The 11,644-nt window shown below is 41.2% G+C and overlaps 1 protein-coding gene across 3 annotated transcripts in view; it reads right to left on the minus strand.

The window, feature by feature from the left end:
• Positions 1-11,644, minus strand: part of LOC135557652 (CD2-associated protein-like) — a 112,958-nt gene that overhangs the window by 86,056 nt on the left and 15,258 nt on the right. The window lies entirely within an intron of this gene.

The raw sequence follows: 11,644 nt of genomic DNA on the forward strand, positions 1-11,644 counted from the left end.
CATGAATGACCTTTTTTTTTTACTTCAGTTGCTTTCACACATTATGAGCACAATAGTAACAAATGCCATGTAAAAGATTGATTGACTTAAGTTGGGGTGAATGTAGTCTACAAAACATAGACTGAAATCATTTGCAACAAGCGGGTGTTGAAACCAACAACACACATTCTGAAAGTCAAGCCTGAAGCGCTCTGTGTGTTTTAGGTAGTTGTAGGGGAATTGTTTGATTACTTGTTAGATATTACTGCACTGACGGAACTAGAAGCACAAGCATTTCACTACACTCGCATTAATATCTGCTAAACATGTGTATGTGACAAATCAAATTTGATTTGACAAGGACACCAAATAAACACAGGTCTGTTTCTCCAATTGGAAGCAGGAAGTAGAAGGGGGAAAAAAAATCTTAAACTTAGCATCACATTCCAAACAACTCCACATACTATTAATAACCCGAAGTAAGTGTACACATTCTTGTGAGTCACCATAATTGCCAAGTATAGGCCTTGCTCTAACTAACATAATAGGGAGGTTAAGGCTATATACTAAAAGGTGAAGATTAGGGGGAAAAGACTGGGCTCAGTAACTCACTCAGGCCCTTTGGCAACAGAAATACACTATCACAGTGTCACCACAAGGTAGAGGCAGCAAAAGTATGTGGACACCACCAAATTTGTGGATTTGGTTATTTCAGCCACACCCGTTGCTGACATGTGTATAAAATCGAGCACACCACCATGCAATCTCCATAGACAAACATTGGCAGTAGAATGGCCTTACTGAAGAGCTCAGTGAATTTCAGTGTGGCACCATCATAGGATGCCACCTTTCCAACAAGTCAGTTCGTCAAATTTCTGCCCTGCTAGAGCTTCTCTGGTCAACTGTAAGTGCTGTTACTGTGAAGTGGAAACGTCTAGGAGCAAAAACGTCTCAGCCGCGAAGTGATAGGCCAAAGTAGCTCACATAATCATCGGATGGGGCCAGTGTCTCCTGACTAGAGGTCGACTGATTATTCGGAATGGCCAATTAATTAGGGCCGATTTCAAGTTTTCATAACAATCGGAAATCGGCATTTAAGGGCGCAGATTTGAGATTATTATTATTTATTTTTTACACCTTTATTTAACTTTGCAAGTCAGTTAAGAACACATTCTTGTTTTCAATGACGGCCTAGAAACGGTGGGCTAACTGCCTCGATCGGGGGCAGAACACTCGGGGGATTCAATCTTGCAGCTTTACTGTTAACTAGTCCAACGCAACAACGACCTGCCTCTCTCTTGTTGCACTCCACAAGGAGACTGCCTGTTATGCAAATGCAGTAGGCCAAGGTAAGTTGCCAGGTAGCATTAAACTTATCTTATAAAAAACAATCAATCATAATCACTAGTTAACTACACATGGTTGATGATATTACTAGATATTATCTAGAGGGAGGGAAGCTATACTGTTACACTGGCAATATTGAAGTGACTATAAGAACATCCAATAGTCAACGGTTAATTAAATACAAATGGTATAGAGGGAAATAGTCCTATAATAACTACAACCTAAAACGTCTTACCTGGGAATATTGAAGACTCATGTTAAAAGGAACCACCAGCTTTCATATGTTCTCATGTTCTGAGCAAGGAACTGAAACCTTTCTTACATAGCACATATTGCACTTCTACTTTCTTCACCAACACTTCGTTTTTGAATTATTTAAACCAAATTGAACATGTTTCATTATTTACTTGAGGCTAAATTGATTTTATTGATGTATTATATTAAGTTAAAATAAGCATTCATTCAGTATTGTTGTAATTGTCATTATTACAAATACAAAGAAATAATTGTCCGATTAATCGGTATAGGCGTTGAAAAATCATAATCGGTCGACCTCTACTCCTGACCCCTCCTGTCTCAGCCTCCAGTATTTATGCTGCAGTAGTTTGTGTCAGGGGCTAGGGTCAGTCTGTTATATCTGGAGTACGCTCTCTCTAATTCTCTCTTTCTTTCTCTCTCGGAGGACCTGGGCCCTAGGACCATGCCTCAGGACTACCTGGCATGACGACTCCTGGCTGTCCCCAGTCCACCTGGCCTTGCTGCTGCTCCAGTTTCAACTGTTCTGCCTGCGGCTATGGAACCCTGACCTGTTCACCGGACGTGCTACCTGTCCCAAACCTGCTGTTTTCAACTCTCTAGAGACAGCAGGAGCGGTAGATATACTCTTAATGATCGGCTATGAAAAGCCAACTGACATTTGCTCCTGCTGACTTGCTGCACCCTCGACAACTACTGTGATTATTATTATTTGACCATGCTAGTCATTTATGAACATTTGAACATCTTGGCAATGTTCTGTTATAATCTCCACCCGGCACAGCCAGAAGAGGACTGGCCACCCCTCATAGCCTGGTTCCTCTCTAGGTTTCTTCCTAGGTTTTGGCCTTTCTAGGGAGATTTTCCTAGCCACCGTGCTTCTACACCTGCATTGCTTGCGGTTTGGGGTTTTAGGCTGGGTTTCTGTACAGCACTATGAGATATCAGCTGATGTAAGAAGGGCTATATGAATACATTTGATTTGACATAACGGGACTGCCGAGTGCTGAGGCAAGTAAAAATTGTCTGTACTCTGTTGCAACACTCAACACTTCAGAGGACGTCAGCACAAGAACTGTTCGTCGTGAGCTTCATGAATTGGGTTTCAATTAGGGACGCACAAAATATCTGTGAACGTATCGGAATCGGCTGATATTAGCTAAAACTGCCAACATAGTTATCGCCGATGTGCTGGTCGAGCACCGGTTGCGCTCGACCAGTCGCGAAAACCCAGGACAGAGAATGGTTGACTGTCAAGCGCAATGAAGTCCATTTTCTTGGCGTTAAGGGATTTGAGTTGTCTCGCTGAAATTTTCGTAGTTTTTCAAATGACGGCTCGACTTGTTGACTGCTCGATCCACACAGCAGACATTGTGTGGGCTAGGTTAGGAATGCTGTGTTGCACGTGCAGGACAACATTTTACATGGCGTTATTACATCATATACCTACATTAAATACAGTTGAAGTCGGAAGTTAACATGCACCTTAGCCAAAATCATTTAAACTCAGTTTTTCACAATTCCTGACATTTAATCTTGGTAAAAAAAAATCCCTGTCTTAGGTCAGTTAGGATCACTATTTTATTTTAAGAATGTGAAATGTCAGAATAATAGTAGACAGAATTATTCATTTCAGATTTTATTTCTTTCATCACATTCCCAGTGGGTCAGAAGTTAACATACACTCAATTAGAATTTGGTAACATTGCCTTTAAATTATTTAACTTGGGTCAAATGTTTTTGGTAGCCTTCCACAAGCTTCCCACAATAAATTGGGTGAATTTTGGCCCATTCTTCCTGACAGAGCTGGTTTAACTGAATCAGGTTTGTAGGCCTCCTTGCTTGCACACGCTTTTTCAGTTCTACTCACACATTTTCTATACGATTGAGGTCAGGGCTTTGTGATGGCCACTCCAATACCCTGACTTTGTTGTCTCTAAGCCATTTTGCCACAACGTTGGACGTATGCTTGGGGTCATTGTCGATTTGGAAGACACATTTGTGACCAAGCTTTAGCTTCCTGACTGATGTCTTGAGATGTTGCTTCAATATATCCACATAATTGTCCTTCTCATGATGCCATCTATTTTGTGAAGTGCACCAGTCCCTCCTGCAGCAAAGCAACCCGACAACATGATGCTGCCACCCCCATGGTGCATGGATGGGATGGTGTTCTTCGGCTTGTAAGCTTCCCCTTTTTCCTCCAAACATAATGATGGTCATTATGGCCAATCAGTTCTATTTTTGTTTCATCAGACCAGAGGACATTTCTCCAAAAAGTACAATCTTTTTCCCCATGTGCAGTTGCAAACCGTAGTCTGGCATTTTTATGGAGGCTTTGGAGCAGTAGCTTCTTCCTTGCTGAGCGGCCTTTCAGGTTATGTCAATATAGGACTCGTTTTACTGTGGATATAGATACTTTTGTACCTGTATCCTCCAGCATCTTCACAGGGTCCTTTGCTGTTGTTCTGGGATTGATTTGCACTTTTCACACCAAAGTACGTTCATCTCTAGGAGACAGGACGCATCTCCTTCCTGAGCGGTATGATGGCTGTGTGGTCCCATGGTGGTTATACTTGCGTTCTATTGTTTGTACAGATGAACGTGATACCTTCAGTCGTTTGCTCCCAATATTGAACCAGACTTATGGAGGTCTACAATTTTCTTCCGAGGTCTTGGCTGATTTCTTTTGATTTTCCCATGATGTCAAGCAAAGAGGCACTACATTTAAAGGTAGGTCTTGAAATAGATCCACAGGTACAGCTCCAATTGCCTCAAATGATGTCAATTAGCTTATCAGAAGCTTCTAAAGCCATGACATAATTTTCTGGAATTTTCCAAGCTGTTTAAAGGCACAGTCAACTTAATGTAAACTTCTGACTCACTGGAATTGTGATACGGTGAATTATAATTGAAATAATCTGTCTGTAAATAATTATTGGAAAAATTATTTGTTTGATGCATAAAATAGATGTCCTAACCGATTTACTAAAACTATAGTTTGTTAACCTCTTGAAACTCCCCATCCCGGATCCGGGATTGTGACTAAGCCTCAGGCTCATTAGCATAACGCAACGTTAACGATTTCTGAAAATCGCAAATAAAATTAAAATAATGCGTTTGCTCTCAAGCTTAGCCTTTTCTTAACAACACTGTCATCTCAGATTTTCAAAATATGCTTTTGAACCATAGAAATTGACTAATTTGTGTAAGAGTATGCAAAGCTAGCATAGCATTTTGTGTAGCATGTAGCACGCAACATTTTCACAAAAGCCAGATAACCAAATAAATAAAATCATTTACCTTTGAAGAGCTTCTGATGTTTTCAATGAGGAGACTCCCAGCCACATACCAAATGCGCAGTGTTTCCTGAAAGCGTCTGTGTGTAGGAGAAATCGTTCCGTTTTCTACATTGCGCCTGGCTACCGAAACGAACCGAAAATGCAGTCACCTACAACGTGAAACTTTTCCGGATTAACTACATAATATCGACCGAAACATGGCAAACGTTGTTTGGAATCAATCCTCAAGGTGTTTTTTCACATATCTCTTCATTGACATGCAGTTCATGGAAGCTTGCTTCTCTCCCTGTGCCCCATGGAAAAATACTGGCAGGTGACTTTTGCGCACCAATTTCGGCGCAGGACACCGGGCGGACACGTGGTAAATGTGGTCTCTTATGGTCAATCTTCCAACGATCTGCCTACAAATACGTCACAATGCTGCAGACACCTTGGGGAAACGACAGAAAGGGCAGACTCATTCCTCTTGCGTTCACAGCCATATAAGGAGATCATGAAAGACAGAGCCTCAAAAATCCTTGTCATTTCCTGGATGCCAAGTCATCTTGGTTTTGCCTGAAGCTCACGTTAAAGGGCACGCACAGAGAAGATATTTGTATTTCTGGACACGTCAGAGTGTTTTCTTTCGAACAGTAGCAATTATATGCATAGTCGAGCATCTTTTTGTGACAAAATATCTTGTTTAAAACGGGAACGTTTTTCTTCCAAAAATGAAATAGCGCCACCATAAGTGTAAGAGGTTAACAAGAAATTTGTGGAGTGGTTGAAAAACACATTTTAATGACTCCAACATAAGTGTATGTAAATTTCCAACTTCAACTGAATCATGCCATATTCAGACTAGATAATGTTAAACAAGGTTGGAATGTGAAGCAATGAAACGGGGTATCAGTCTACACTGTGACACGCACATAGCACAACTGTTAAGAGTTTCCGCAAATATTAGCATTGCAGCTCTTATCTCAGGACTGTGACTGTGTGAAATCACCTCCCCAGTCATCCTATTGTGTGTATTGACATTCATATTGCACTGTACAGCTTTACCTAAGGATTGGGGATCAATGAAATGGGGTAACAGTCTACTCAATACCCAAGAAATTTTTTCCCAACGTCCTCCTCAGAGTTATCAGACTCAAAAACATCCACACAGTATTGTTTTTCCTAGGGAATAGCGTTCAATACACATAGGTTGACAATAAATGTGGCTCAATCCACAGTTGTTTCAGAGTCCCGCAATAAGAGCTACGAAGCTAATGTTCTCGGAGTGTCACTGAGTAGACTGATACCATGTCATTAATCCACAGGTAAGGCTGTACAGTGAAATAAGTATGCCCCCAACGCAATTCTAAAGTATAACACATCCAGTGTGATTTCAGATTTTTGTCAAATTAACAAAATGGTCTTTTGTTGATTTTATAACAACATTCCAACCTCGTTTAGCATGATTTATTCAATTATGGCATAACTCTACTACTTGTATTCATTTGCATCACTGTCAATAACCTACTTTTATTTTGAAGGCTAACCGCAACGTTCACTTTGTGGCTATTTTCACAGATGGGTCCGACCACCATTAATCAAACAAGACCTGTCTTATAAATTAGGGTTATTTTAGATGATAACACCTAGTTCTATATAGTGAGTTAGCTAACTATAGCTACTGAAACAGATGTCGTTTCGCTATGTTTCTGGGAAGAACATTGTTTGCATCCATGAGCTAGCTAGCTTTTTTTTAATGACCAGCACTGTAGATGCTCGAGACAACTTTACCAGCATCATAGCATACGTATTGATGAATCGTTGTGACATATGAAATACGAGTGATAGTGTAATCAATGAGTAATAACTACGTACAAAATGAATGAACGCGTTAAATTATTATGTGACGTGCAGTCATATTCAGGTCCTGATTGGTCAAAGTGTTATTTGACACTTAACGACCAAAACTATGTTCCATAGAAATCCTGGTTGAGAAAGAAACGACTGAACAAATTAACAACAAAACAGCACAGCAAGTAAAATAAATAGGTTTTGACTATGTATTACGGGTAATGGGGACATAGGGAAATGCCAACAAAATAACATTTTGGTCAGTGTGGTGTGTGTAACCTTTATTTAACTAGGCATGTCAGTCAAGAACAAATTCTTATTTACAATGACAGCCTACGCCGGCCAAACCCGGGCGACGATGGGCCAATAGTGCGCCGCCCAAGGAACTCCCAAACACGGCCGGATGTTATACAGCCTGGATTCAAACCAGGGACTGTAGTGACGCCTCTTGCAGTGCCTTAGACCGCTGCATCCATGTGTGTATGTTAATTATTTAACTGTACTAGAATGCTTAAAAAGGCCCCTAAATTTTAAATATCGGTTATTGTTTTTTTTGGCAAGGAAAATATTAGATATCGGTATCGGCCAAGAATGTAATATCGGTGCATCACTAGTTTCAATGGCGGAGCAGTCGCACGCACACAAGCCTAAGATCACAAAGCCCAATGCCAAGCGTTGGCTGGAGTGGTGTAAAACTCGCTGCCATTGGACTCTGGAGCAGTGTAAACGCGTTCTCTGGAGTGATGAATCATGATTCCCATCTGGCAGTACGACGGACAAATCTGGGTTTGGCGGATGCCAGGAGAACGCTACCTGCCCCAATGCATAGTGCCAACTGTAAATTTGGTGGAGGAAGAATAATGGTGTGGGGCTGTTTTTCACGGAACAACTAAGGCCCTAAGTTCCAGTGATGGGAAATCTTGATGCTACAGCATACAATGACATTCTACATAGCTAGAATGCTTCCAACTTTTCGGGAAAAGTTTGGGGAAGGCCCTTTCCTGTTTCAGCATGACAATGCAACCATGCACAAAGTGAGGTCCATACAGAAATTGTTTGTCAAGATCAGTGTGGAAAAACTTGACTGGCCTGCACAGAGCCCTGACCTCAACCATCGAACACCTTTGGGATGAATTTGAACGACCGACTGCGGGCTAGGCCTAATCGCCTAACATCAGTGCCCGACCTCACTAATAGTCTTTTGGTTGAATGGAAGCAAGTCCCCACAGCAACTCACAGAGGAGTGGAGGCTGTTATAGCAGCAAAGGGGGGACCAACACCACATTAATGCCCATGATTTTGGAATGAGCAAATGTCCACATACTTTTGGTCATGTTGTGTATTTCCAGCCAGCGAAATTCGTTCCACAGCAGAGTTTCATAAGTGAGGCAAGGCAAGGCATGGAGGGCACTTGGAGATGAACTCTCCTTCCCTTTTTTGGTTCCCCCCCACCATTGCTCAATATCCTCCAGTTCTCTCTTTTTGTCTGTCTGCACATGCCTTGGGAACTAGCCAGTGAAAATGCTTGTAAAAGTGCTACTTGAGAAAGAGATGTTTATCAGACAATGGGGATATTGGGAAAAATATCATCCAGGACACAGCCAGCCAGGCATCCTGGGTCATTGGAGACTGTAGACTAGGCTTGTGCCATGAGACGCAATTTACAATTAAATTGATTGCTAATAACAAGAGTTTTTGTCCCCGGGCCAAACCCAATGTTGAGCTGCTGTCCAGTAATCCTGATTTAGAAGCCTCTCTTATGATGTGTCTGCCAAAGGTCCAAACAGCAGAATAGGGCATAGATCTAGAAGACTGCGTTAGACTCTGCTTTCAATTTCAACAGAGGGGCATATTTGAAGCACAAAGTAGTAGCCTACCATTTACCAAGGGGGATCAAATCATTGTAATGGAAAATGTGGATAAAAGCTGTTGCTGTCTCAGCTGAGACTGGCGCTCAATCAAAGACAAGTGACAGTTTAATATGCATTTTGCTTCAATCGGTATAACATCTGCAAAACTGTGTATGTGACCGATAAACTTTGATTTGATAGTTAACATTATGAAAACACATTAGGGATAAAACTAGTCAACAGCATGGGGGTCGTAAGGTCAATGTCAGCTGCCTGTTATAAGTAATGCATTAAGCATGTACACTAGCATATCATAAAGCTTTTGTGTATAGGATTGTTGGATTATGTTTATATATTGAGCCAGACAATGATCTCTGTCCTATCTAGCCATTCCTAAACTTTGGCACCAAACCTGTTTAACCCAGAATTGTACTTTTGAATTGCGTAAAGTCCGTGTTGAAGAGGTGAAAAATTATTGTTGTCTATCAACAATGACAAGCCACCGGAATCTGACAATCTGGAAGGAAAATTACTCAGGATAATAGCAGATGATATTGCCACATCTTCAATGTAAGCCTACTAGAGAGTGTGTGCCCTCAGGCCTGGAGGGAAGCTAAAGTCATTCCGCTACCCAAGAATAGTAAAGCCCCCTTTACTGGCTCAAATAGCCGACCAATCAGCCTGTTACAAACCCTTCTGGAAAAAATTGTTTGACCAGATACAATGCTATTTCACAGTAAACAAATTGATAACAGAATTTCAGCATCCTTATAGGGAAGGACACTCAACAAGCACAGCACTTACACAAATGACTGATGATTGGCTGAGAGAAATTGATGATAAAATTAATGTGGGGGGCTGTCTTGTTAGACTTCAGTGCAGTTTTTGACATTATCGATCATAGTCTGCTGCTGGAAAAACATGCGTGTTATGGCTCTACTACACCCCCTGCTATAATGTGGATAAAGAGTTACTTGTCTAACCAAACACAGAGGGTGTTCTTTAATGGAAGCCTCTCAAATAGAATCAGGAATTCCCCAGGATGGCTGTTTAGGCCCCCTTGCTTTTATCAATTTTTACTAATGACATGCCACTGACTTTGTGTAAAGCCAGAGTGTCTACGTCGGCGGATGACTCAACACTGTACACGTCAGCTACAACAGCGACTGAAATGACTGCAACACTCAACAAAGATCTGCAGTTAGTTTCAGAGTGGGTGGCAAGGAATAAGTTAGCCCTAAATATTTCTAAAACTAAAAGCATTGTATTTGGAACAAAACACTCACTAAACCCTAAACCTCAAATAAATCTTGTAATAAATAATGTGGAAATTGAGCAGGTTGAGATGACTAAACTGCTTGGAGTAACTCTAGATTGTAAACTGTCATGGTCAAAACATATTGATGCAGTACTAGCTAAGATGGGGAGAAGTCTGTCTATAATAAAGTGATGCTTTGCCTTCTTAACAGTACTATCAACAAGGCAGGTCCTACAGGCCCTAGTTTTGTTGCACCTTGACTACTGTTCAGTCATGTGGTCTGGTGCCACAAAAAAAGGTTTTAGGAAAATGACAATTGGCTCAGAACAGGGCAGCACGGCTGGCCCTTCGATGTACACAGAACTAATATTAATAATATGCATGTCAATCTCTCCTGGCTAAAGGTGGAGGAGAGATTGACTTCATCACTACTTTTATTTAGGAGAGGTATTGACATGTTGAATGCACCGAGCTGTCTGTCTAAACTACTGGCACACAGCTCAAACACCCATGCGTACCCCACAAGACATGCCACAAGAGCTCTTCACAGTCCCCAAGTCCAGAACAGACAATGGGAGGCACACAGTACTACATAGAGCCATGACAACATCAAGTAACTGATTCAGCTAATGGGGATCCATAACAAATACTTTGAGAAAGACTGTGTATACTGTCACAGGGCTTGCCCTGGTGTATGAGTAAAGTTACTCAAGGAGGACATTTTCTCAAGGCTGGGCCAGATAAAGCTGGATATCAAAGACCTCCAGAATATTGTTTCCCTCACCCAAGTACTTCCTGGCCGGCCACTGTTTCAATGTGCAGCTTACACGCAAGCGTGGCCTTGACTGTTTCCTCCTCTCAGGTAATGTCACTGGGTTATGTAAGCTACACATTGAAACAGCAGACGGCCAGGAAGCTGCCTGCATTCTACACAGCTGTACCCAGACCCCTCTAGAGTCTAGTACACAAACACTGACTGACTGCTAGCCGACATATGAGCATAGAGGAAACTCATATCTGCATACATTTCCACTGATCAGAAACACTTTTGTTGGGGGGGGGGGTCAGTGAGTGAGTGAGTGAGTGAGTGAGTGAGTGAGTGAGAGAGAGAGAGAGAGATATGGCTAAAGTGGGCAGCCTGATACAAACTATGAGATGGAAATACGGAGAGCATGCCACAGGCAATAAATGTAAGGGGCTCACAACTGTCTGACATGTTGAAACATATCAACTGCTACAAAGAAAGTTAGTTAGTTCCACTGAACCTTGGTAAGAAAACACACAACCCAATGATAAACCGTAGACACCAGCATGCCGTGTGCACAGCAGTGGTGGAAAGTACTTAAGTAAAAATACTTTGAAATACTGCTTAAGTAGTTTTTTTATGGTGTCTGTACTTTACTATTTATAATTTTGACTACTTTTACTTCACTACATTCCTAAAGAAAATAATGTACTTTTTACTACATACATTTTAACTGACACCCAAAAGTACTTGTTACATTTTGAAAGTTTAGCAGGACAGGAAAATGGTCCAATTCACACTTACCAAGACAACACATGATCATCCTTACTGCCTCTGATCTGGCAGACTCACTAAACACAAATGCATCTTTTGTAAATGAGTGTGCCGTGCCCCTGGCTATACAAACATAAAAACAAGAAGATGGTGCCGCCTGCTTTGCTTAATAGAAGGAATTTAAAATGATTTATACTTTCTCTTTTGATACTTAAGTATATTTTAGCAATTATATTTACTTTTGATACTTAAGTATATTTAGAACAACATACTTTTAGACTTTTAATCGAGTAGTATTTTAATG

The sequence above is a fragment of the Oncorhynchus masou genome, chromosome 16, assembly GCF_036934945.1.
Source record: "Oncorhynchus masou masou isolate Uvic2021 chromosome 16, UVic_Omas_1.1, whole genome shotgun sequence".
In the NCBI taxonomy this organism is placed as follows: Eukaryota; Metazoa; Chordata; class Actinopteri; order Salmoniformes; family Salmonidae; genus Oncorhynchus; species Oncorhynchus masou.